Source organism: Macrobrachium rosenbergii, chromosome 10, assembly GCF_040412425.1.
Source record: "Macrobrachium rosenbergii isolate ZJJX-2024 chromosome 10, ASM4041242v1, whole genome shotgun sequence".
NCBI lineage: Eukaryota > Metazoa > Arthropoda > Malacostraca > Decapoda > Palaemonidae > Macrobrachium > Macrobrachium rosenbergii.
The window spans coordinates 6,146,453-6,174,436 of NC_089750.1; the positions used below are offsets into that span (position 1 = coordinate 6,146,453).

The 27,984-nt window shown below is 37.1% G+C and overlaps 2 long non-coding RNA genes across 3 annotated transcripts in view; one reads left to right on the top strand and one right to left on the bottom strand.

The window, feature by feature from the left end:
• The first annotated feature begins 812 nt into the window (after nt 1-812).
• LOC136842456 (uncharacterized) lies at nt 813-23,330 on the top strand. The gene is made up of 4 exons (XR_010854224.1): nt 813-998; nt 5,221-5,332; nt 9,888-10,011; nt 22,710-23,330. It is a non-coding gene; the product is annotated as an uncharacterized lncRNA (long non-coding RNA).
• Nucleotides 10,295-27,984, bottom strand: part of LOC136842455 (uncharacterized) — a 70,369-nt gene continuing 52,679 nt past the window's right edge. For both annotated transcript variants that reach the window (XR_010854222.1, XR_010854223.1), the window contains 2 exons: nt 24,555-24,645; nt 10,295-12,383 (listed from right to left, as the gene is read on the bottom strand). This is a non-coding gene — a long non-coding RNA (uncharacterized lncRNA). The remainder of the gene's footprint in view (nt 12,384-24,554; nt 24,646-27,984) is intronic.

Sequence of the window (27,984 nt, forward strand, 5' to 3'; positions counted from 1 at the left end):
AAAACTAGAAAAGACCTAATTATGCAAATTAAAGAATATGTGAAGGCGTTAGAACTAGATTTAAGCATACCTGAGCAAGTTGGAAAAAGACTCAAAGAATTGAAATTTGGGGCAAAAAGCAGGGAATAAGTGACAACACGACACAATATTTGTAGCATAAGAGAAAAAAATTGTACAATATAACATTTTCAAGACAGTGCTCATGAGTACACAGCTAAAATTAGCATGCAATAGTTAATTGATAGGATAAGATTAACTAGGAAAGCATCCCGTAGGGGGTTATTGCCGCCAGTGCACCTCATGCAGTGCAATGTAAGCATTACTTGAGGTTCTTTGCAGCATCCCTTTGGCCCCTAGCTGCAACTTCTTTCATTCCTTTTACTGTACCCCGGTTCATATTCTCCCTCCATCTTACTGTCCACCCTTTCCTAACAATTGATTCGTAGTGCAACTACGATATATTCCTCCTGTTATACCTTTCAAACGTTTTCACTGTCAGTTTCCATTTCAGTGCTTGGCATGTATGCCTAAAATCTATAAATCAATCAACTAGGAAAGTAACTAACTTTTCCTATGCTAACAGTAGTATTAAGATACGAACGGATTTAGCTTACTGCAGCAGCAACGTCAAGAAGATAAAAGAAAAAAACCATATCTAATATCTTAATTTAAACATCTGTAGATATGTAATTGAGAATAAGAAGGAACTAATCGAAAGCATGTGGTAACCTTGAAAAAACTTTAACAGACAGTAAAAAAAACATGAAAAGCAAGAGAGCCGTTGAAAAGGAAACCTTACACTTGCTACTACTAATTCAATTTGGGTTTCATTCAGTCAAGTGAAGTTGTTGCCATTTACTTCTAATTTTTGTGATTTTTTTTGTCTCGCCGTTCCCATTTAACCTTCAAAATGACGAATGCCAATCAACCGTCTCCCAACCTGATGGGGTCAGTCGGAGGAAAATATCAAGATTTATACTGGAGACACTAAAATGAAGGTAAGTGACCTGATTACCAACAGCGTAGGTTTAGACCTACTAAAAGTCTGATGTACTGACTTTGTTGTTTTTGATTAAGCCGGCCTTATTTATTGACAAAATCCCTGACAGGTCAAGAACTCTTGCGAGCGTAAAAGTAGCATTTGACATTATGGAAAAACAGAGGAACGTCAATATACAGAAAGATGTGTTTTCTCACACCGGAATGGTTAACAATTCGGTATTATTTTATAAGTTGCCAATACACACTATGAAATTGTAACTTACATTTTTGAAAAGAGCTCTTCATTCTCATTATTTTGAACCCCATAAACACTATGCGCAAATGACAAATAAAAAAATTAGAAAATTTACGACATATAAGGTAAGAATACCCTCCCCTCCATAGCTAATAATGGCAAAATTGTAACCAGTCAACACCCGTAGGTGAATTTATATTGGTATTTTAAGGTTCTTTTAGTGCCCTATTATTTCCTAGTCATTTTTGCATGAAAAACTCAAAATGGTTTTTAGGTAAAAATGGCTGGCTGAGTCTTATTGGCAACTTGTAAAATTTACCAACAATTCTAGGTTATATACAGTTTAGGAAGAGATTTCAAATACCAATGGTTGGAAAGCTTGCAATGCCTGACATACATTAATAATTAAAGGTGATTCTAAGTATTAGCTCCGTGCCTGTTTTTACCTTTTCAATTGGTTTTTTCTACACTTTTAGGGCTTCTGATACTGGCGGTGCATTTGTTTGTTGTCGGCTAAATGGAATGCCCCTTCGCCGTGTTTAGTACTGGCCTGGCCGAGTGGGGGCGGTACCCATACATTAATAAGTTATTGCACTTGCCGGACGGGATATGAACTGTTCGAAACAGACGTACCCGTGCTCTGTCTTGTGAAGATCACATATGGAAACCCCTTGTTGGATGGACTTCAGGGGTCAAGTACAGGTTAATTACATTCATGCAACAAAAAGTGAAGGTAAATCCATAATGAGCAACCCAAAAAACTGTAGAGAAAGTCAAGTTAGAAGGAAATCGCTGCTGCGGAGCTACTACTTCGATCTACCGAGATTTCAAATACCTATGGTTGGAAAGCTTGCAATGCCTGACATACATTAATATAACTAAATAATTACAGTTCTAACAAGGGTGAAAAGTAGCTTCTGAAGAATGCATAAAAGATCGTTTGAATCAGGAGTGCAGATTGGGACTTCACAGGCCTATGGTGGGCTAAGTCAAGAAGTTAATTGGTTCGAGTTCTTGCAACTTCTGCCGAAGCTTGAACACCTCTTGGTAATTCTAAGCCGTAGTTCCACGGTGAGCTAGACTATGGCAATTGACGTTTTCCTATGTTATTTTACTTGCTTTACAAGAATTTAAAGTACTGTAATTGACCTTTGAAGACTACACGATGGGGTAGATCTAAGGTAGTATAGTCTTCAAAGGTCAATTACAGTTTAGTTACAGCCAGTGGACAAAATATTACTTTAAATTCTTATAAAGCAAGTAACATAACATAGGAAAATGTCAATTGCCATAGTCTAGCTCACTGCAGAATTACAGCTTAGATTTACCCACCTCTTTAGTGAAAAGATGAATATTGGAGGTTAAATTATTGTCAATATTAGGCTAGCCAGTTAACCGAGCTGTGTGTAATGTAGGTTAAGGTAACAGCCTACCTTGAAAAATGGTATTATTTTAAAAGCTGCCAATACGTACTATGAAACTGTAACCTACATTTTTGCAAAGAGCATTCCATTCTCATTATTTTGAACTCCATAAACACTATGTGCAAATGATAAATAAATCAATCAAATTATGACTTATAAGGTAAGACTACCAGCCCCCACCCCCCTCCATAGCTAATACAGCAAAATTGTAACTAATAAACGCCCCTGGGTTACGTTAGTTTGGTATTTTTAGGTTCTTTTAGTGCCCTGTCATTTCCTAGCCATTTTTGCATGAAAACCCAAAATGGTTTTTCATGCAAAAATGGCTGGCTGGAGTCTTCGGAAAAATAACCAGTAAGGTCTGGCTAGGTTAGGACACAACATTCCAGGAAAGGTCAGGTTTGTTTTCTTCAGTGGAACCTGAGTCTGTCATCCCTAGCTGGCCCCAGTATCTGTTATAGCCTAAACAGCATTTTGTTTGGAAATGTAAGCAAAGTTGCCTTAGCTAGTATTTCTACAGAATAGATCCGCTCAGAGATATTGTTTATCAATGAAATTTTTTGACTGAACAATATAGAAAAGGTTGTATATAATGTATTACAGGTGAGATATGAGAAATATACAGAGATAAGAAATTTACCATCATTTATTTATATTTTTACTTTATCCCGAGGGGCTGGTATTAAACACAGCGTCAGTCCCGCTGAGCTTGTGTCAAGTTTATTATATTTCCCAGATTATCTCACCTGTAATGCATTATATGCACCCTTTTCTATATTGTTCAGTCATAAAATTAATTTAATAAACAATATCTCCATGCGGAGCTCTTCCTTAGAATTACCATCATTTTCTTTGCTAATGTGAGTTGCATTAGTGAAATACAAATCACATCATGATATTTTAGTAGAATATTGTCTGAAATGACCGAGGTATGATATATGTAAATGAACAACGCCACAGTACATAGGCTTAGGCCCTGTCCACACTACCGGGCATGCCCGTCGGGCACTTCCAGCTGTTTATATTTTCTCTCGCTTCTGAAGCAGTGTTACCAGACAATCGCATCGTTGTGGCTCCACACTCAGTCGGTCAGTATAGTGGAACGGTTATGGGAACAGTGTTTGCCCGTCGGTGAGTGTCCGCTAGTGTGGACAGGGCCTTAGCTAATTCCATAGGGGGATAATGTTGTCAGTGCATCCGCCTGTGGTGCACTGTAAGCACTACTAAAGGGTGATTGCAGCATCCCTTTGACACCTAGCAGCACTCACTTTTAAGCCTTAACTGTACCTCTGTTCCCATTCCTTGCTTTTCAACCTCACGGTCAGGTCTACTGTCAGTTCTTGTCAGTTAATTGAATCTGGTGTAAAAACTTACTTGTAGATGACAGTTTATGGGCAGAGTCAGTCCATTCACCAGAGCAGATGAACTGATGGAATTACCTAAAGTTCTTCTGACCGACTGACAGGTGTGGATTTAAGAGTAAGCAACGATTTTATGACAGTTCGTGGCTGGATTTTGCATGGCAAGGATCTCAGCCGCTCTGACTAGAGTATGAATAAAATATGTATAGGCCTAATTCATTTAATTGTTAGACCCTGCAGCACTATTGATAGGCCAATCTGAGTCCAAATCTTATGCTAAAAAATTTAAATATTTCCATGAGATACAGCTAATTTGGTATAGGCTTAGGCAAGTGCCCTGCCTTTTTTATGAAAAGTGTTACTACTGAAAGTAGGCTTCATGGTCTATTTCATAAATAACTGAACCAACCCCGAGGTTCTAATTTGAACTCATGCATAAATATTGCTTTAGTAAGCAATATTTAGACCTTACTTTTTTACACCTTTTTGTTTCTTTACTGTCATTAAATGAATTGCTGCAGCAACTATCTATATTACTCCACCTCCTCATCACCCAGCTGGGTTCCCATCGGTGCCATATAGTGTTGCCATGACGAAGGTAAGGCGAGAACTGAGGACGATGACCTTGAGTTGATGGTCTTACTGACCGTTCTACTCATTTCATGTGGATGTTCATCTGTCGAACAGCCAGGGGCAAACTGACAGATAAACCTGAGCGGGAATACCGGCCTTAGTATAGGCTAAATGTGGGGTTTTTTCCCAGTTCTGCATTTAGATCCTTGTAATTCATCTCATATTCTGGATCAATATATTTTCCTGACCAACCATTCCAACTTCTTCCTTTTACTGTCTAAAGCGTCGAATGGGCAAAAGTGCCCCAATACTTGGCTTGATAGCTGATTTTATAGAATCATACATTATCCACAAGCACTACAATAAGGCTCTAGGTCTACTTCTTACATCATTCTTAAAATTAAAACTGTGGTGTAGTGATCTAATTACACTGTAATAAGTTGGTGTAGTCAAAAATTATAAATGCATAACCCTGTTGCTACAGTATTTTATATTGAAATCCATGTGTTAAGGACACTGGGGAGCCATTTAAACAGTGTAGCACTTAAGGATAAAGTGGCTGTAATTTATTTGTTATTTTAGTCTTAATGTTGTAGTATTATGCTGAAGTCTTTGTGTTTTTCAGGAGCATTTGGATAATCACACAAGATAGGTAACCACAGCAGATTTAAAGTGACGACACACAATTCTTGTCACTTTGTCATCAAGATGGGCTAGCTAGTATGGTAAATCATGAGGTAAGTAAAATATAAAAAGAATAGATAGATAGTTGCAAAGGAAGGACAACTAGGGTGTAATTTCCTAACGTTTGGCATGAACTTATTGTTTTCTATTCTAGCTATTTTCATTATCCTATATTAAGCAGTAATATAGTGTCTTGTGTACCTAGTACAGTGGTGCAAGTATTAGTTTTGTACTTGTATGTGTAATATTTTGGTCTAAGTGCAATGATTTAAAATCATCTGGTGTCCTGGGGAAAGCATGGGATTGGCCTGTCTCCCTTGGCTGTAATTTTCACTCTGTGTAATGCATAGGAAGTAATAGGCTGAGGTGCATGCTAGTTCATTCAATAGTTCACGTTAATTTTGTGAGAGAAGAAACAAGTGTTCATGGCTAACAAGGGTGAAGAAGATGGATACTATTTTGTGTGATCTTCCCTTGTATTTTGAATCTGCTTCAGCTGCCTCATCTCTATAAATCTTTCCCTTGTTTTATTATGTATCCTCTTGAGTTGCTCATCTGTCATTGTCTCTTTGATAAGAACCTTTCCATAGTTACCACTGAAAACTGAAGATACTGAATCTTCAGGTACAGATTGTATCTACTGATGCCTGCAGAGAAAGGCTTGAAGGTATCTGAAAAAGGAATTACTACCTACAATAATAAGTTGCCAGTTACATTTTAAATGTTTAATGGCAATCTGTCATTAACTAGAATTCTATTAATTCTTAGCAGATTGTACTCTATTACTAAGGGAAGATCCTGTATGAGTACCGTTCACAGTGTAGCTTGCACATCACACTGTAGATGAAACAGAAGGTTATTATATTTATTATTATTATTATTATTATTATTATTATAACAATACTATAACAGTAGCAGTGGTAGCAGTTTGTTAGTAAGTTTACTGAACCAGTCAAATCCAATTGTAGAGGGCTGTTCCAAAGGGTTTGTTAATACAAAAAAAATTGTATTCAGTAAATTGTAGTTGTTTAAAAATTAAATAATTGAGGACAAAAATATTGAAGAAATCTGATATTGCTAGCTGTCAAACTTCTTCAACTACCTTGCTCTAGTTTATCTTGAATTTTCATGTAAAAACAAATCCTTTTAGGCAGACTCTATGAGTCTTAAAAATGTGACTTCATGGTCTCATTAAATTGGTTGATATTAGTACAGCAATAAATTTAACCATAGTGTTTTTCTCTGTCCATTTACAGGTATGATTTCAATCACTGAACAGTTAGAGTTTGACATTCTAGTATTTTTTGTTTTATCTGATTTTTATAATATTGTTGTGGATCTTTGCCACATATTTCTATCAGGATCCCCCTGTTCTAATTTTGGAGTCTGTAAGGGACAATTTTATTTGCAGAGTAATGCATTACAATGTTCCCATAGCAAAAAACCTATTATCTGTATAAGGCTACACTTTATTCATAAGGAGAGCACTAGCCTCTTGGTAACCTTCGTAAATTGTATGTGTTCCTACACAAATACAAACCTTCAGTCTTTACATAGGGATTTAGCTTGCGGATGCGAGTTGGGACGTCCGATTAACTTTCAGACAAGGTCATTAACTACCAATGGTAGGGGAGAAGCCCTGCCCACTTATCGTTCTGCACTCCACTTTGCTTTCAGCCGCCATCATATTAAGATGTCTCTGCACTTCTCTGCCCAACTGCTGTTTGCTTTCTTTTTTTTTGTTTTTGTTATTTTTTTGTTATATACTGTATATACAAACCCCTCAATCACTTTAGCACTTTTGAAGAGGAAACTGCTGGGTTAGGAGCTGTCTAGGGAAGGACAAACTGTGTACAGGTATTCGGTTTCTCTCTTTTTTGAGGTTGATCCTCATTTATTATTATATGTCACACCATGACATTAGTGTAATAAACAATCTGACTGACTTCTCTTCTCAGGTATTGTGGAGGCTGGGGGCCTTAGAAGGTTGTGTTGCCTCTCTAGGCCTCCAGGGAGAGCCGAGTTTCTTTTGAACTTAATGATCACTCTTAGGCTTGAGGGACTTGCCAGTATCTGCTCCGACCATGCCCAGGACAACTTAATGGCCATGGTGTCTGCTAGCTGTAGGGCTGCTCCTACTCCCTTGGTATCCGCTCATGCAGTATCAGGATTGAGTTCCCAGTTACTTCCTGTATATTGTACATCATCTCTGGGTGATGTTCTCCTCTACATGGTACTATTGCTAAAGGCATGCTTGGCAAATTCAAGAAGAGAAGGAAGTTGTCAATGTTATCTTCGTCTTCGTTTTCGTCTTCGAGTGCTGCCACCTCCTCCCCCTTCTTCTTCCAAAGCTAGCAACCAGAGGAAGAGGAAGGTTGCCTCATGCTGCCGTTGCCTTGTGCATGGGTGTAACTGCTACTGGGGTACTCCGGAACCCTAGTGTAACAGTACTGACCCTGGTGGCCTGCCTACCCGGACCACCAGTACCAGCCTCTGTACCTTGCCTACCTGGACCACCGGTACCGGCCCCTGTAGCCACCCTACCTGGTCTGCTGGTACCAGGCCTGATCTCTTGTTAGTGGTTCCATGGTACCTCTGCTCCCATTGCCAGGTACATGGGTGCAATCAGTATCTGGGGTTCTTCAGACCCCTGGTGTGCTGGCCCCAAGGAATTGGACCATCTTCTGTAGTTGGTGTAGTTGATGTTGATCATGTAGAACAGTGTGATGAGAAATCAAAGGCAGACATAAAAAACTGGCTTCATGTACCTCGGAAATCCGATCCACGAAGTGCCTACATCGTGACCCTTCTCACAGTCTTCCTTCACAACATAAACAAATGATGAGCATGAAGCGCAACGTCATGCACAAGTATTCTCAACAGAGTGAACAGCTGATTGGGTATCTCTCCAATCAGAGCTTTTATTCAGCAGGTAGCAGACTTTCATGCCCTTCTTTGCTGTGAGAAGCTTCTATATATATCAGCCAATAAGGGTGATAGAACTGCCCTTGGCCAAGTCCGGTTGAAGGAAATAGATCCCTTGTTCCTATGAGGGAACTTTATTCTTCTGAGAAATTCTGAACCTTGGAAAATCAAGCCCCTGAACGGGTTGTGATTCTCATCTTAAGGACCCTAGCTTGTAAGTCGTATGAGCTGTTGAGAGGATCAACAGACAGAGTTCTGATTGTAAGACTGTTTATTCTTTGCTTATCCTAGCTTTGGCGAAGAGTAGACGAGCTTCATGGCTTTCGATGCTAAACACACAAGGGCAAGGGGGTCTGTTATGCTCGAGTTGGTCCCGGAATTCGTAACTGAGACTCAGAATCTGTAGGTCCCTGATGCTGGATTCAAGTCCTTTTCGACCCCCTCTTGAAGGGCTTTGTAGGTATGATCAGAATGAGACGCTACTGTGTCCGGTTAGAGTGCAGCGGTACTACCTTAAGAGAACTCAGCTTCTGAGGCCTGAATGTTGACGACTCTACGTTAATACTGACTTGGCCAAGGAAGAGGTGTTCAAGGGCACATCCTCTTTCGAGCTTCATGAGACAGCAGCGGGCTTGCTATTTACCCGAGAGGTAGATGGGAGTTAGGTCTGGAAAAGAGATCATACAGTTAAACGTATTGCCCTTTCCCTTGCATTGCAGAAGAACCTGTCAGTTCAGCAGGTAATGCAGGCAGGTGTGTTGTTGTGCCAGACCACATTTACCTCGTATTGTCATCGGGATTTGCCCATAAGTCTTTCGACGTGCTTTTCCTTGGACCTTGTGGTGGCTGCCCAGCAAGTTGTGTGGGGACACATGCATCTCATCTAAGGTGTTCGGTAGTGAGAAAGGTGTGTGAGTGCCTGGTCTCGTCCCTTCTCTCTTTTACTCGTCTCTCTCTTAAAACAGAGACGGACAAGTTTGTGGGTGACTGCATGACGAGGATATCCTGTCCTTCATCTTGTGTAGATAGGTTTTATATGCATGTCCCAGCCCCGTAGACAAGGGGAGAGAGGGATAGACAATAAAACAAACCTGTTGGTCTTTTTAGCAAGTTTTACTCTTATTGTCTCTGACACTCAGGTTCTTCCAAGTCTTTTTTTCAAAGTACAGTAATGACACAACTCATTACTCTAAGCCCATAAGTGTAGCAGTTGCAGCATCCCATCTGTCCAACAAGTTAGGGGTGTGAGATTCCTTCCTCAGCTCTTCCAGACCAAGAAGGTATTCTCAGGTGGGTAGAACAACCAGTTGGTTCAGAGATTTACTTAAGACTCCACCCTTCAATGGGTAAGTCTCCTGTGTAAAGACCAAAGGTTTGTATTTGTGTAGGAACAAATAGCAAATTTTTAAAGTACCCCCTCAGCCATCCCTCATTCTGATACCTGGACCTAAAGGCAAAGTGGAGTGGAGGTCGATGAGTGAACAGGGCTTCCTCTGTACCGTTGGCAGTTAACAACCTTATCTGAAAGTTTAATGGCTGTTCCGGCTGGCGTCCCGAACCTAAATCCTTTAAAAATTTGCTAGTTTGCATACATTTTACTTTGCATTCACCTACATGTTGAGAAGAATGTTAGTAAGATGTTGATAAGAATTTTATTCAAAATTTTCCTTATTTATTTTACAGATATTCCGATTGCCAAGCTTTGAAAGGGCCAGTCACTCAAATATTTGTGTATAATTTTAGCAATACTGGAACATGCATTGTATCCCAGACAAGAGTAAATGTACAGCCTTGGATGATGGCCAGTGTAAGTATTTATATTTGTTTACTTTATATGTTATGTTTATAGAAAGTTAGTATAGAATTGAATTTTAAATTACCTGTAGAAATTTTCTTTTTCAATATTTGGATACAGTGTATGTATGGGTGTACTATACTTGTTCAAAATGAAAAAGTATATTACATATTTAGATTCACCTCACACTCGTTCTCAGTTTTTCCTTGTACAGACAGCAAAACATTCATGAAGATTTAACAAGGCTCTGCTAGCTTAACCCAGGCTTAATTGGTAAGGATCATTAATAAAAGTATGATGATTAAAAGTTATTTATTGTAAATTGTATAAAATGTTATTAACCAATGGAGTGTGTACAATAGTTACAAAAAACAAATGCTTTCTACTCTTTCCATTACATATACCTAAGAAATACCAGAGCCCTTACTATCGCTGTTTATTTTTTTTTAGCAGAATTTTATATCATAGGAAATGGTAAAAAACCTGGAACTTAAAAATAACTTGTATATTACATTTATAAAAACAATCTGTACAGATGACGTCTTTACGTCGGGAAAGCCTGAGTTGCTACAAGCAGCCGTGTTAAAAATAGTTCACTTCATAAAAGTTAAAGAAGTAGTGTGGTAATCTAGAGTACATTCTCAACCACATTCTTATTTTACCGTACATTTTGAAAAATGTAAATTTTTTATCAGACTACCAATTTTGTCTTTGGAATGTATCTACGCAACCATGAGTCTGGGTGTCTTGAATTTATTCCTTACTTACTTATTGAATAGATTCAGACTTGTGTTACATTTCAAATGAACTCAATCTCCACAAGCTATGTTATATGCTTTTTTCTTTTTATTAAATTAATGAATTGATGTCAGGCTTATAGATAAGCAGTAGTATTAATATGTTTAGCAGACAACAGCAAGTTCATGCAAAATGAATAAAATTAGAGCTAATTAGGAAATTTCTACAGACAAATTTAATATATGTCTTTAGGTACGAAAATGCTAGTTAAATCCTAAAATGCAAAGTACTGTACCTTACCTTGTAATAAAAGGATTAATAAGGTATGCCTCTTTTTAGGCAGAAAACTGTGATCTTCACAAACAACTTTTTTCCCAATGTAGCACACAATCATATTATGGACTCCTCATTTGCTATTTATTATTTTAGTATTTTTCACTTTTGAGGCTCATTTGATGCCATAAAGTACTGTACCTCATTTTCTTTCTTGGATTAACATTCTAGCATGTACTGCACCATATTTAGTAAGTAAAGTACTGTGACTCTAGATATCTTTTCTCAAGGAAAGAATGCGATTGCTGTGATGAGACACAAGTATTCCTTTCCTATACTAATCATTGGGCCATACAGTAAGGATTTAATATTCAGACCATTAGTAGGAATAGCAACACTAATTATTGTGACTGCTTTCATGTCTGGAAGGAGCATTCTGATTTGTTGCTCTGTAGTTTTGTTGTATATATTCTGGTTACTTATTTTCTATAGTCATTGGGTGTTTGCTGAATATTTTTACCAGCAATTATAGTATCTGAAATAATGATTAAGAATTGTCACATATTAACTTATTGTGAGCCATGGCTTGCCTGTTGCATATATTCAAATTGTGTGCAGTCTTTTGGTTTGCCAATTTGTAACTTTTTCATAACCTATCATTTTTAATTTTTATTGTTACTCTAGAGATTTTTTTTTATTAATATGGTTGCGACATCTCGTGTATAAAGTATATTTGTATAACAGTGTTGCTATTGTGCAAAATATTTTATTGGACCTTGATAGTTAGATCCAGATAACTATTTTGCATGAAAGTGTTTAGTTGCAAAGGATACCCCTTACTTTATATAGACTAAGTTTCATAAACTTTAGAAACTTAATTTCATGTTATTTTAAAAAAGGGTTGTCTCACGCTTTTGTTGTATCTTTAAACTTCCCTGAATAGTGTAAAATACATGCTCTTTAGAAGCATTAACATTTAGTAGCCTCAGAATCACTACTAATTATAATGGTCATTATTTTAGTAATTTTTTTTTCAGTCTAGATGAATGACACATATAGGATTTTAGCTTTAGTATAAGGATACATTATTGCAATACTGTTCCAAGACCACTTCAGTGTATGAAATAATTAGAACACATTCATAAAAAATTTTTGTAGTATTTTCAAACAAAGGGGAAACTATATCCAAGAAACACAATAGAGCAGTGTTGCAGATAAGTCAGTGTTCATGCTCCATCATGAAAAACTTGAGTGTTTGTGGTTATCATTTGGAACTGGGCCGACCTTCTCACTAGGAAGTTGCAAGAATGCTTGAATACTAGCAAAAGTTGCAAACAGGATTCCACTGGAGCTCTTATCCTCTGGGATAAATCCTGTACGTGAATATAAAAGCAGATTATTCAGACTAAAAATAGATAGTTTTGACCATAATTTACTAGTCTGTACAATGTCGAGTCATACTGGAAGGTAGTTAGTTGACTATGAAAAGATGGTGTTCATATGAATGTATTTGTACCTAAGTTACATTATTTGAAGCCAAACAAGTTTTTAAAAAACTACAGTACTATTATTTAGGTTGAATCTTATCTACTGTTAAAGATAGCGTATCTCTCCTCTTCAGTAGGCGAATCACCATTCAAACAAAAGATTGACTGTTTAGTACACTTGTTCTCCACCAGGTGTGTTTCGAATATTTTAACTCATCAGAATTCTCCTTGCCACCATTGTGTATAGGCACTTTGTTCCTATACACTTTGTGGGTATTTCATGGCTGTTTTCTGCTATCACGGTACTGTACATTTATTTTTCCTAGGATGCCCTCCACTGGAATCACAGCTAAGAATGTCAGGTTCTGTAGGAATGATTAAACAGGTAGATTGCAAAAGCAACTAGTTAGGTCAGGTCACCAACCCGTCATTTCTCCCCCTTCTCCAGGTCCTTCATCTGCAGTTATTCATAGTCAGTGTAGGCTTTTTCTTTGCTAATGCTTTAGTTAGTGCTAATACTTCCTCTTTAGCTCCACCTTCTGCTCCCCTTTGGTTTAGGAAAAGCATATTCACAAGTTAGAGTGGACGTAAACCTTATTTTGGTCAGTACAAGGCTCGTCTGAATTGGTTAGGGAGCCAGTCCAGGTCCCCCATACTGTGCGATCGCTTTCACGTTCCCCTATAAGAGGTAAGGTGTCAGTGCCCTTGCCCGTCTGTACTCTGAACCTAGGACTGCCCTACGACAGTTGGAAGAGTCCGCTGCCAGGGAACTGGGTTGGTTCCCAGGGGCTATGTGGTTCTGTGCCTTCCATTCCTTGCCTCCCATTTTTCATGCTCAGAGTCTTGTATGTGTTAGCCGACAGATTGTTTTGGTAAATGTTAATCTTCGCTACTTATACGAGCTTCTGTCATCATCGGCACCTAGTATGAGGTTTTTAGCACCAATAGACTGTGTTAATAATAATGTGTCTGTAGTGAGTTGTACTTTTTCTGATGTTATGCTGACTCAGTCAGTTGTTTAACCTATCTCTTTATCTTTTGCTCACTCTAAATCCTTGTATGCTAGCCTTTTCCTCTTTCTCCATCAAAATGGACTTGTTCATTCTTTACATACTTTTCTTCAGCTATTGGCAAATCTTACTTCTGCCTCGATTAATGTTTCTCTTTCCAAACCTACCATGGTTACAGTATCTAATGTTGTTTCCAAGTTAGATATTATTGTAGCTACTTAGCTCTCTACAGATGTCTTGTATGGGAATGCTCTCAAGTCTGTTGACTTGCTTCGGACGAGGCAAGAGAGTCGTTGTAACTGAAAATCCTAACCTATCCTCTTAAATTATCCAATTATGTGATCCACTCACCTGTTCACGTTGTTCTTTTACTTATGCAATCCAGCCATTTGCATAACAAAACCACAAACAGACTTACAACCCAACTAATATCTAATTTTAACCCCTTCAGAGAGAGCTCTCTACCTCTTTCCACCAAGCCAACACCTCATTTCTTGTTTGTTTACATTTTCTCCTCCGCTATTTCTGTCCTGTGACGTCACTCCTATGACGCCACAACAATAACATACTCTTTAAACATAAGGAATGCTATGCTATAAAACATCTTATAAATTAAACATGTGCTTTCTTTTTATACATTCTGCAATACCCATACACTTTATCAATGCAGAAAATAAAATAATGACTAACTTTATAAAACTAACATACAATCACACTTATCTCCCTTCTTCTTCTCCTCCCCTCTCCAGCCTTTTCTTATCCTAATCCCCTCTAATCATTATTCCTCCACCCTTACCCTACATAATTCCAATGCTTTCTTCTAGAAACTCCAGCTTTGGGTCAATACATCGCTATCTGATGCTTTCCTTTATCCATCTCACCTCACTTATTTCTCCAGATTCTCTATTGTTTCTCTTATTGCTGCAATATCAATTTTTAATCTTTTACTACTTACTCCGGTACTTGATTTTATTGCAGTCATTAGTGTTTTGCTATCAGTTTTCACCAGTGCTTCTAATTTTTCTCCTCCTACTATCTCTTCCCCACAAATGTTTGAAATATATCAATCCTTCTATGGCCTCCCAACACTCAGAGCTTCTGCTTCAATGGTGGACTTTGCTACTCTTCTAGATTTTCTGGATTTCCACCATATAGGGCTTCTCCTTTTACCATCTGTCAATGATATCACATAACCTAATTGAGTATGACCATCTTCAATATTCGAATGAAGCATCTGCATAGGCTTCCCAATAAATCTTTTCTTCTTCTAACTCACTTATTATCACTTCTCCCATTATGCACTTAGTTTTTCTCACTATCTTAATCAGCTTTCTCATATCTTGAGTCGTTCCTTCTTTAAAAGCTTTACTTTAATTCACTAACATCATATGATATTTCTGGCACAGTATGTAGCGATACCCAATTCAACTGTCCTACCACTGATCTATATTCTGTTAACTCCTTTTGTCCTAATACTCTATTACCTGTAAATCTTCTGGCTTCTGGTTCTCTTATAGAATTTATATACTGCCACTGATTAAGACAAATTCCATTTTCCTTATGCTCTACTATTACTCCTATATACTTAAAACTTTTACTTTCTTGTTCTCCTACTTGTAATTTCCCTTTCAATTTCCCAATTGTTTCCTTTAAAATCCTTCAGTTCCTCCATAGCAAAAATCATCTACATGTGTACATAAAATACCATTCAATTTATTGTCTTTTTCCAAAAAGAATATATTAGGTTCTAATCTACTCCTCTCACCTTTAAGCTCCTCCACCAGTTTTACCACCTTACAATACCATGCCTTTGCTGCATCCTTGAGCCCATAAACAGTTTTCTTCAATTTCCATAATCCACTCCAACCATCTTCACTAGGTGGTTTTAAATATACCTCTCGTTGTATTTCATCACCCTGTAGATATGCAGTTTTACATCTAACGTATAACAATTCCAATCTTTCAGTTTTATTACTGTCAAACAAAATTTTAAAATTTCGGCATTGCATGTAGGAGCATCTTTTTTCCCATTCAGCCATTTCTTCTTCAAAACCTCTAGTGACCAATCTTGCTTTACATATCCTTTCCCCACCTTTTACCTTTTCAGTTACTATCCATCTTGTAGATATAGCTTTTTGTCCAATGTCATTTACCTCCTCATATACCTTGTTTTCTCTCCAACTTTGTAGTTCTTTTTCTTTAGCTTCAATTACATTTCTATTTTCGAATCCTAGCAAAACCTCTTCTTCATCTTCAATTTTTTCTACATGACTATAATCTCTTAAGTCAACCCATCCCTTGTCACCTGACTGTGAGTCTTCTACATTGTACGAATCAGCCCAAGATTTGCTTGATCTTTTCCCTGCAAGGCTCAATATCGTCCACTCTTCTACTTGTCCTGTATTTTTGTTTATAGCTCTAACTCTATTTCCCTTTCTGAATTTGGGTATCTCTTCTATTAACTCACTTTCTTCTGTTACCTCACTTTCCCCTTCATCTTCCAGTGTTTCCTCTGCCAAATCTCTTTCTATAGTCTCTTCTACATCAGCATTCCTTCTCCAGCCAATTATCATCTTTCCTTCCTGCTCATCTATATTCCCTTCCTTTGATGCAAGGGATTCATCTTTCACAGTGTGTGTTTTGTCTACTTTAAGTATCTTCTCCTTTTCTGGTGATAGTCTTTGAATCCTAGTAACATGTATTCTCGCTACTTCTCTTAGAGAATCCCCATGTTTAACCACTACTGTTTTACCTGATACTCCCACTACCTGAGCAGGTCCTCTCCATTCATTTTCATTTTCTCTCTTATAGAATACCTCGTCTCCCACTACTGCTTCTTCAAATTTATGATCTCTGACATTTTTGTTTAGAGCAATTCTTATTTTATTACAAGACTCATTTTTGATAAACACTTCTCTGGCCTTATGCATTGCATTCAGTGTATCCCTTACTATGCTTTCTTCCATACCTTTCTCTCTGCTTGCAGGACTTGAACTTTCTTCTCCCATTAAATTAGGCAAGGAAGGATTTTTCCCAAATACTAATTGGTTGGGAGAAACCACCATTATTTATTAAGCAGTTCCTGGCACTCACTACCCATCTTAATGCTATGGACCAATCCACTTCCTCATCATCTTTCATCTTTCTTAAGCTTTCTTTGATTATGCCTACTGTCTTTTCACACAATCCATTGCTCCATGGAGATTCTGATGCTGTGGCTAATACTTTAATATTCCATCTTTCTGCCATCCTCCTTACTTTTCATTTTGAAATTCTCCCCGTTGTCTGATAATATTTTAGAAGGTGCCCCAAATATCGCAAACCACCCGTCAAAAAGAGTCTTTATAATAGTTTCTGGTTTCTTGTCTTTTATCCAAAAAGCCTGACAATACCTTGTTGCCATATCTACCATTACCAAGAACTTTCTCTCTTCTATCTCTCCCACATCCATTGCTACAACTTCATTGAATGTCTTACTCCAAGAAAATCCCACTACTGGTTTAGCTGGATTTCTTTTATATCTTTACATACTTCACAACTTGCGATTAAGTCAGTTAGTAACTTTTTATTTCCTCTTTTCCTTCTCTCCCAAACCGTCACTCCACTGTGCTTCTTCTGTTAGCTTCCATATTTTGTCTCCACTTCCGTGGCCAAATTGTAGATGTAACTTCATCATTGTACCTTTAATTTCCCTTAGGCTCTTTCCCTTCCACCCCTCCAATAATAATTCTTCTACCTTCCTCCTCAAAATTGGTATTCTTAAATGGCCCTGTCTGTCTTCTCGTAACTTTACCTTCATTTCCCCTAATACTTCTATTTTAACACAATTCTCTTTTAGATTTATGGTCATCCCCATTTTACTCATGGTTTTCTTACCTATTAACCATGGTACATCACCCTGCAAAATTTCTGTCTTCAAATAAAACTTTTTGTTTTTCAATATCACCGGTATTTCCATTACTCCTTTCGACTTGTATGATGACTCACCAAAATTAAATACTTTATTAGACTCTTTCTTAGTATCATTCATTCTCCTCAATTCTTCCTGATTCAAACCCACAACAATGCGTGCTAGTCACAATTCCCCACAAACTGTTGACTTACATCCTGTGTCTAAAATTGCATCAACCTCTTCCCAAGATTCTTCTTCTATTTTGCTAACTTTTCCTATATAAACTTTTTCTTCTTCTTGTCCAGTTTCTGATTTCTTCTTATTCTGAAAATTCTGAGGACAATCTCTGGCCCAATGCCATTCCGATTTGCATATAGCACACAGTGTTACTTTTCCTTCTCTATTTAAAGGATTTCTTTCCACCTCTACCTCGATTCACCTTTCCCCGATATCTTTGGCTTTTTCCACCCTTTCCCAAAATTCTCACAACCTTCTGATCCTAACCATTCCCCCTCCTCTCTATTCCCTAATCCCTCAAATATTCTTTTCATTATTTGTGACACTGTTTTATATTCCAACTTTTCTCGACCACAAGCTGCTAATACCATTTGTTTTTGATCTTCTGTGAGATTCGATTGTTCTAGTACATGAAAACCTTTTGCTTCCCTTCAAGCATGCTTTTCCCTAGTGCCCTACTACACTCTGACTCTGCCTTTTCATACTTAATTATAAAATCTCTCATCTTTTTCACTAGATTCTCTTTCTATTTTAAAATAGTTTTTCATTTTACTGTAATTTTCCATTAACGTATCTTTTAGATACACTTCATCTAGTTTGGACAGGATTATCTTTGAACCCTCGCTATCTCTTTCCTTCCTTTACTTCTAAAGCTTTCCCTTTTAAGCTCATCCTTATCTCTATCCCCGGATATTTCACTTCTTCTCCACACACCACAAGCCAATCTTCGACTTGTCCTCTCCATCCTTTATAATCGCCCTGTGCCCCGCTAAATCTCGGACAGTCTCTCCTCCATTTCATCTCCCAAAGTTTACCATCAGATCCGTCCATTTTTAACGAACCACGCTCTGCTACCACTTGAAAATTTTTCTAGCCTAACCTATCCTTAAATCATTCAATTATGTGATCCACTCACCTGTTCACGTTGTTCTTTTTACTCTATGCAATCCAGCTTACGACAACAAAAACCACAAACAGACTTACAACCCAACCATTATCGACCTAACCTTCAGAGAGCTCTCTCTACCTCTTTCCACCATGCTTTCAACACTCCCGCTTCTTGTTTGTTTACATTTTTTCTCCTCCCGCCATTTTCGTCCTGTGACGTCACTTCCTATGACGTCACAACAATAACATACTCTTTAAACATAAGGAATGCTATGCTATAAAAACATCTTATAAAATTAAACATGTGCTTTCTTTTTATACATTCTGCAATACCCATACACTTCATCAATGCAGAAAATAAAATAATGACTAACTTATAAAACTAACATACAATCAGTAACTTCTCTTCCCCCTGCCTCCCACCATTTCCCATTTTTTGCACAGCTGACTTGTGTTGACTCAACTGAGTCGCTTCAGACTGCGTTGCCCTGTCTCCCTTTCATTGAGTCGCAGATGGGATGCAGGCACTCGGCTGCTGACTCCTCATGTCGCTTCTGTCACCCGCTGTCACCGTCTGGTGGGATTAGAGTTTGAATCAGAGGAATCTCCTTCGGTTTGATCGATGTTTGCTGTAGCATTACGCTTTGCTGTACCCTATGCTTCGTTGTATCCTCATTTAGTTGATGAAAGAGACCATGCAGAGAATAGTTCTCAGTTTTCTTTGAGTATTTCAGTGCCCTTTAAGTATTTAGAGAAAGATAACCCAAGCCTTCTCTTTCAATTAGAGCATGTTTCCTAAGTTTTCTCAGACTCTGGTACACAAAGCTCCCTTAAGTCTGCCAGGCCTTGTCTTCTGGTTTTTTATGAAGTTGCAAAGCACTGCCTTTGAAGAGTCGAACTCAAGACTGACAGTGCTTTGGACATGCTGAAATGGAGTCTCTGTTTAGGTTGTTGAATTTTTTATCTTTTATTGAACTTTTTCTCAGTATAATTGCCCTTCTCTGCACCAGCTGAGTGTGTTTGTGCTGCCAGCTTAGGGAGTTTGTGGAGCAGCTCTAAGTGCTTTTAGCACCAGTGAGAGTTTAGCGATGACAAATGTTAGTATTTAACTTGTGCAGTCAAACCCATTTCAACACTGCAGACTAATGTTCTCATGCATATACTAAATCAGTGTAGAAGCAGTGAGAACACATGCTCCTATCTGTAGTAAAGGCTTATGCTACACAGGTTATGGCAGCTGTTTTGGTTTCTCCTGTGGGTTGCCTTCTAAGTCTGACTCTAAGGCGGTAAGGAGGATATACAGTACTAGTAAAACTCAAATTTTATACCTTTTGGGGATCAGTTCAACCCTCAGGTTCTGGTAGATGGCCAATTGCAGGCCCCTTGGCATGCTTGGAGAGACTTAGGAGCAGAACCTTTAGTGGTAGAGGCACTGAAGTAGAGTTATGTTTCCTTTTAGGTTTTCTTCCACTGCTTTAGTCTCCTATAGCTGTTCCTTTGTGTTTTCTCCAGCAGAAGTATCTCATTCTTTAGTAGGGAGTTGTAAATTAGAGATAATGAAATGGAGCAGGTGTCAGTAATTCACTGTGATTTTACATCTGACTTTTTCCTATCTCAATAAGCAACTGAAGATTGGCGCCCAGTGTTGAACATATTAACATATTGAGACTGAGCCACTTTATGTGTCTGTCCCCATGCTTTTTGGTTTTTCCAGCATGGTTTTAGTGACTTTCCAAAAGAGTGATCAGATGTTTCAGTGGACATGCAGACTCATTTTTTCTCATACCAGTACATCCTCAGTCACACAGTTCCTTCGAGGTACTCCTGTTCATGGCACTGTGTTTTGGCTTGTGCACAGCTCCTCTATAAGTATTCACAGGGAATGTGTTGCCCATAGGCAGATGGTGTCGACTTTTAGAACCAAGCATTCTTTTCTACTGAGTCAACTGGTTCAGTTTGGCCAACTCTGTCATCAGTATTCCAAAGGCCAAAGACCTGTTGCTTCACCTGGGTCAGTCCTGTGCAGTATGATCTTCATTTGACTTCCATAACTCCGCCTCAGTACATTTTTATCTGGTGATATGGAGATATGTGCAATTTACAGGGTTGGCTATCACAAGAAGAATTTTAACCATAAAGGAAGCTTCCTATGCAGTAAGGGCTTTCTTTGTTAGGAAACATGGCCTCACTGGATTTGTCAGAATAATCAGGCACAATTACAATACAGTCTCAGCATGAGGGATTAAAACTTTCAGCTAACATTCATTACACCTTGTAAATAATCCAGGACCATCATTATTGCCAGGCTCTGTAGGAGGGATGCTGAAAACCAAGAGTTGACTATTTTATTCTTATACCTACATTCAGGTTTTTTTTGTTTCTTCCCTCTGTCTTGTAACACAAAACAAAGAATTTTTACAAATGCTGTTACACTGACTTACAATACACTGTAAAATGGTCAACACTACACCTGGTAAAGTTTACAAGACTTCAGGGCAGTGGAAAACCATTGAAGATTCCTAGTAGGGTTTATCCCATTCAGAAACTAAGTCATAGTGGAAAGAGTGCTTCTTTGAGTGAAATGAACAACATATCAGTTCAATAGTTCATTCTGCAGAAGGATGTTTTCGGCAATTGAGGATTCAGGAAGAAAACTACCTACAGAGTGGCCATTACACCCTTAAGTTTGACAGTTGTTGTGGGATTAGAGGAGCATTCAAATATGGACTTATTAGGATGCAGACGAACAATAACGACCAGTTGATTATCACTTCTCTGAGGGCCCCCAGGCTTGAGCAATGGATGCATTTCTTCAAGTTTGGCCTAATTCAGACTGATAGGCCTTCCCCCTTTATGTATATTAAGGAAGTATTGAGCAAATTTCAAGTAAAAGAATTGCCCATTGACTCCTGTAGAGCCCTAGTAGCCTCAGGGCAAATGATTTTTAGACTTTCTAGCTCTCTTGGTAGATATCTTATTCTTCCGTTAAGGAAATGTCATGCAGTTGGAACTTGATTAGTTCAAGCAAAGATGTAATGCATTACTACCCTAATGCTGTTCTCCTTGCATTTCAATACATTTTTATCTTTTTATTTTTTCTTTTTAATTAGTGAGATCTCTTCTTTCTGCATTTCCATTTACCTTCTCTTACTTCTTCCTAATGAACACCATGTTCTCTGGAAGCTTGAATTTCAAGTCAATGGCCCCTGAGGACTTGTTCCATATGAATAGGGTTCATTTTCTAAATAATAATAAGTAATAATAATATCTTGTTTTTGTGATTTGAGACCATCTTGTCTACAGATACTGTCATTCCAACTGATATGTCAGGTGCAGGGGATCATTTTAGATAAAGCCCAATTATATTAAGTCCAATTCTTAAAGTCTGTTTTAGAGCAGGAGCCCCTGACAGCACAATAGTCTGAACAAGGTTCTAGTGGAGCAGGATGTCATGAACATTGCATCATTTCTTGTTTCATCATAGACGACAGAGGTGACTCATTTGTCTAATGAATGATAATACCTTGGTAGTAATCCTCATTACAGTAAAGCCATCATTCGCGGAAAATTCGCCCATTCGCGGTATTTTTCACTGAGAATTATTCACTAATTAATGTATTTTCATATAATTTTCATGAATAAATGCACTTTTTGTGATAAAACTATTAAAATACTCAGGTATAAGCATTTTTTAGGGTTTTTCTTGGAACTCAAAATGGGCAGTTCTAAGTGTTTTAGAGGGTTTTTAAGTACCATTTGACCTTTTACTTACTTTTCTCTCTTGTACAAGGTCAGGAGTTGGGGAACTCAACATGGACAAACCTTTTATTGTACAAGGTCAGGATGCATACATGGACAAAGCTTTCAATGCAGGAGCATTTTTTTGTCACATACTACATATTTGGTAACTTGCTCCACATACCTTTCAGTCCTTTTCCCGTGTTCTTTCTCTGGCAAGTTTGGCAATGTTTGTGTGAAAAAGGTCCTAAAATTCAGTAGTATTGGTATAATAAATGTCATAATTTCTGTTAGATGCACTGATGAAGTTAATTTGTGGAATCTGCATTTGCATATCTTTTGTTCATTGTTAGTCTTCTTTTTTAAACATTCTTTACTGTAATAGCTGGAATTACAGTCCATTCTTGAAGTCACCCCTGTAATCAAGTTTTCCTTTTATTTTTTCAGACTAGCTGACTTCAACCCTGCAATTAGGCCACATAAGTTTTGCTTCAATGTTGAATCTACTGGAGCTTAGAAACTAGAATATAGTGATGATGGGGATTGCTGCTTTGAAGAAGAAACTACCTGATCTTCAGGATCATAACATGGAAACACAGTCAGATGTAAACTGAATGTCCTTCCTGGCATGTAACTTGTATTCTATTCATTTTATCATCATCATTACATAAAGGTATCATGAAAATGTATTTTGATTTCAGATAGGAGTTGTAAACATTGTCTTGATTTCTTGCCTTCCATTTATAACATTGGGAGCATGTCACAAGCATTGCTAAGTGTTATGAAAGCTGATTTATCTTGATTATTGAAAAACACTATGAAACAAATGCTGGAAATTGTTTGCAATTAAATAGAACTGTTGATGTATATTTTATAACCAAGCCATTAGTTTCCAGAAAATTTGAATGTAAAAATTATCTGTAATTTAATTATAATATGGATTTTAGGTTTTTATAATATGTGTATTATGATACTGATATTCAGCAAAGCTTTAACATGTTCCTACTCAGTATAATAATTTTGATGAGGTTGTTAAAATTTGGATATGTGGAATAAAGTATATTTATACTTAATATTTTTTTTAACACTTAAGGTGTTGCCAAGTTGTGTAAATGACCTAGATTTTCAGACTACTTAAAGGCCTTAGCACAATTGGAAAAAATCCACCCAACACCAGACATCTTTCACAAAGATCAGTCCAGCTTACTATGGTATTTCTGAAAACCATGAGTGGAGAAAGTAAAGATATTTATAATCAGTATGAAAGGGACTCAAAGCGTAAGTATTAAGGAATGAGATCATTTAACATCAAGTAGGAATGACTTAAGTAAGACCAAGAGACAAGTAGCCAAAGGAAAATGTGAAAAATGTGAGGATATAAATACAGTTCTCATCTTCATCAGATAAAAAACAGTGGAAGAGGGTTACTCAGGTATGTGGGAGAGGACAGTTGTAGCATGACAAGACTGACCCATCTTCAGAAATATAGGCAAAAAGTACAACTTTACTCCTGCATCTGGTTTGGTGGAAAATAGCCCCATACCACTGCTGACATGAAATGAGACAACAAAGCTTTCACAGAGACACCTTAGAGTTAACATGTCCAAAGAACAAGAATAGACAAAATGATAACCGACTGCTTATAGGCATCATACTAAAATCATAAGAAGAAAATACGCAAGTGACCCAGCATTGGACAAGGGTAGATTGCAAGTGGAGAAATCCAAATTACCATGCGAGCCTTTAACTGCACGACTGCAAATACTAAAGAGACAATAAGCTATGGTGAAAAACTGGAAAAGTGATTTGAAATGATCTGAGGTGGACAAAGGGAAAGGTTACATCACCAAGTCTCAGCATCAAGAATAACTTCTTGAAAGGTTAGGGAAAAAGACAAGTTGCCTTCTAAATTATTCAGAGGTTGTCATGAACAAACTACACAACTATAAGTCACACAACAATCTCAACAAAAAGAACCAAATGGGCCCTTATATGATTTACTGCACTTAAATACAAGTATTAGTGACAAAGACAAGAAGAGGGTCACACAAGGTCAAGTATGTCATGACTAAAGCTAACTCAGTAACCGTAAGGATCTAACCTGTCCAAGCCAATGGCTCTGATATGTTAGATACTCATGTTCAAACTATAACTCTCACTCCTGTTGACTTTACAGGTCTCCCTGTGAATTGTTTTTGCTCCCAACAAATCTTGAAAGGTTGTCACAAATTTCAGCATATATAGCATTTTTTGGAGATTACTCAAATACAAATCAGAGCTGACATGGCTTACCTTTACTGGATGAGAGTCCTGCATTACAGCAAATGAATCGGTTGCATGGTATTCAGTAATGGGCACCAATCCAAGTCACTAAGGCTCAACCCTGGAAGACCAGAAATGTATGTAATATTTAACTTGAACAGTTTTTGGCCCTACTGCAACCAATTGCCATCTGCCAAAGTTAAAGCTGATGGAAATAATATTTCTTTGAGAAGGAGGATTACAAACTCAAAGCTCAACCCTCCTATTTTATCTAGGCTAAGGACTGACAAGAGTGTATACACTTACACTCATGAAATCACTTGGGAAGTTACTATGAAATTTGGATCCAGTTGCTCTATCCACAAAATCCATGTACTGCTGTAATTAACTACAGCCCCCATAAGCTGTACTTTGTACACAAAATTCAGTTCATAAACACATGTGCAAATAACGTTCTAATTATATGCTGTGATGTTGGCAAATTCTACCTCGGTTAGGTATTTTGTTTACAGGGAGACAAGAGCTCACAGTTGTTAGCCTTCTATATGATATATTGCAGAGAACGTAAAGATTTAACCTACGCAAAGTAGTGTTCATCCCACAGGTGATAATACTGATCACAAAAGTTTCATCCCACAGGTGATAATACTAATAACAAAAGTTGCACCCTACAGATATAATTATCACACTAACACTTTTGAAAAATGATGAACAATTCACCTGGCACTATGACATGAAGGCTGTAAGGTAACAATTGTGCAATAAATTTTATCAGATTGAAAAATGATAATGGCTGCAGATATAAATACTGTATGTGATGTGAAGCACTAGTTGGATTTAGAACTTCTCATTTTCTGTGACAAAGTGCTTTAGCAGCTCTTCAAAGTTATTGTCCAAAAACACCTGTCTCCAAAAGATTAGAATTCATGCCTCAAATTACAGTATATGAAGCCAGTATAATATAAAGAGTGAAATATTTTGGATTCCTACCCATGTAGGAATTAAATGCATATAAAGAAGCAAAAGCTACAACTATAATGACTGAATGAAATATTCTTATCAGTGATTTTTACAATCTCTAAAACACATCAACTTAGTAGGCCTAAATGCCAGGCTTTGCAGAAATCATGAATCACATAATTATTGAAAGACACTAAACCCAGTGTTGAATTGTGGTGTTCCTCATTCCAAAAGAATGTTGCACTGGAGTAATATCTCATTATCGAATTGGTCACTCTCATTAATAAGTAATAAATAACCTGCATCACCCAGTGCAAAATGTTGATCACCACTTACAATTATACTGCACACATATTTTGTGACTTTCCAGTTTTCAACAACTAATATCAAGTTCGGTAAAGAAGTTTGAAAGAAAATTTGTCAGATCCTATAAAATTTTCAGTTTATCCAACTAAATTTTTAAGGCATTTGTTAAATAAGGTCTACTGCAATATGAGATATATAAATGTTATCACAAATCTGGTTAAATGAATTGTCAAAAATACTTAGAAAATATACCCAAAGATATTGATTTCTATTTCAAGATTCAATAATTATATATATATATATATATATATATATATATATATATATATATATATATATATATATATATATATATATATATATATATATATACACACACTTTTACAGTATCTATGTAATAGTATATGTGTAACATTGCTAAAAGTGTGTAATATCCAATTCACTCTAGCTCTTGAATAATATACACTGAAGGGGAAGTATAGGTGATAAACGACTTGTTTTAGATTCTAACAACTGACTGGGAACCAAAGACTTTCAGAGACGATTTTTACCACTATCAAAGGGAATTATAAATTTTTAGTTTGGCGTTAGTGGATCATTTTCATAGTGTTTGTGACATATATAATATATATATCCTATATATATACTGTTTGTATATATGACCTTATGTGTGTGTGTGTGTGTGTGTGTTGTGTGTGTGTGTGTGTGTGTGTGTGTGTGTGTGTGTGCACACGCGTGTGTGTGTGTGTGCGTCTGTATGTATATTCAGCCGAGAGAGAGAGAGATTTTCACTAACATTTTGAATTTTAGCGTCCATATCAGATCATCAGTCATTTGAGGATATAAAACACTACTGTTTGTCATGTGACCTTCGTACAGCAGTGTTATCACAAAATCTCTTATTGTGTGCACACATACATGTGTGTTATATATATTTTCTAGGGACTTGAACTTCATCTTAGGCAATCTAGAGGATAAAAACACACTATATCTATCTACACACACATATTTATATATATATATATATATATATATATATATATATATATATATATATATATATATATATATAGAGAGAGAGAGAGAGAGAGAGAGAGAGAGAGAGAGAGAGAGAGAGAGAGAAGAGGAGAGAGAGAATATGTATTTTCTAGACATCGCACTTTAGGCCTATAAGTAAAGCACCCGCGTTCAAGAGTTTAACGTCACACGTCCTACCGTTTCTGCAATATATTTAATTTAATAATAAAAGTTAGATTTACAGCACAATTATCTCCATTTTAAATCTGGTTCCCACATTTCATGGATAATAATCATACAATCGACAACTCTAGCCGTTTAAAGTATGAACAAAGAGAAAATGACCAAAATGTCAGCGATCCGACCAGAGCGATCAACGCTTTTCTCCCACCCTCTGTCAACGTCAGTACTGTATTTATGTCATTACCGTCATAAACATACGGGACATTAACAGTTCGTTCGTGAAAACGCCCACCTATGCGGCATGTATTCACCATGATCTAGAAAGGGCTCCTGGAAGCGAAGGTCACGACTATTAGTCACTATATATAGCATGTGTCATTGATGACGATGTTCTCTGGACCTTGGGTCTGAGAACGTCGAGAAATTGGGACCGCAAAAGTTTCAAGCTAAGGTGCGATTCATTACTACCGTAAAACAATTCTTCCTGTACTTTTAGTGACTTATTTATAGTTTTAACTATTTATTTATTTATTTGTTAATTTATCTTTGTTTTCAAATAAAGGATCTCTATTTACTGTTTCTTATTATCTTCCGTGATTTCTTTCAAATAAACACCATATTCTTTGGAAGTATGAATGTCATGTCAATGGCCCCCGTGGACCTGTTTCATATGAATAAGGTTTATCTCATAAATCTAAATCTAAAAAAGTCAGCAGGGTCACTGATGTTAAGTAAGTGACATCAGTCTTTGATAAATGATTAGAATGACAATTGTACTTAACAAATCGTAATTTTTAATTAATGCCATTAAAAAAACACACACAAACAACTAGACAAAGTGCTGAGGTGCAAAAAAAAAAAAAAAAAAACAAAGTGGCCTAGGGCTCGGCTGCACGCCAATGAAAGGAGTCACTGACAATAAATAAAAGTCGCTGATGATTCAGTCTAATAGGATAGCATTATAGAATTTAGGCCAAATTATAGAATTTAGGCT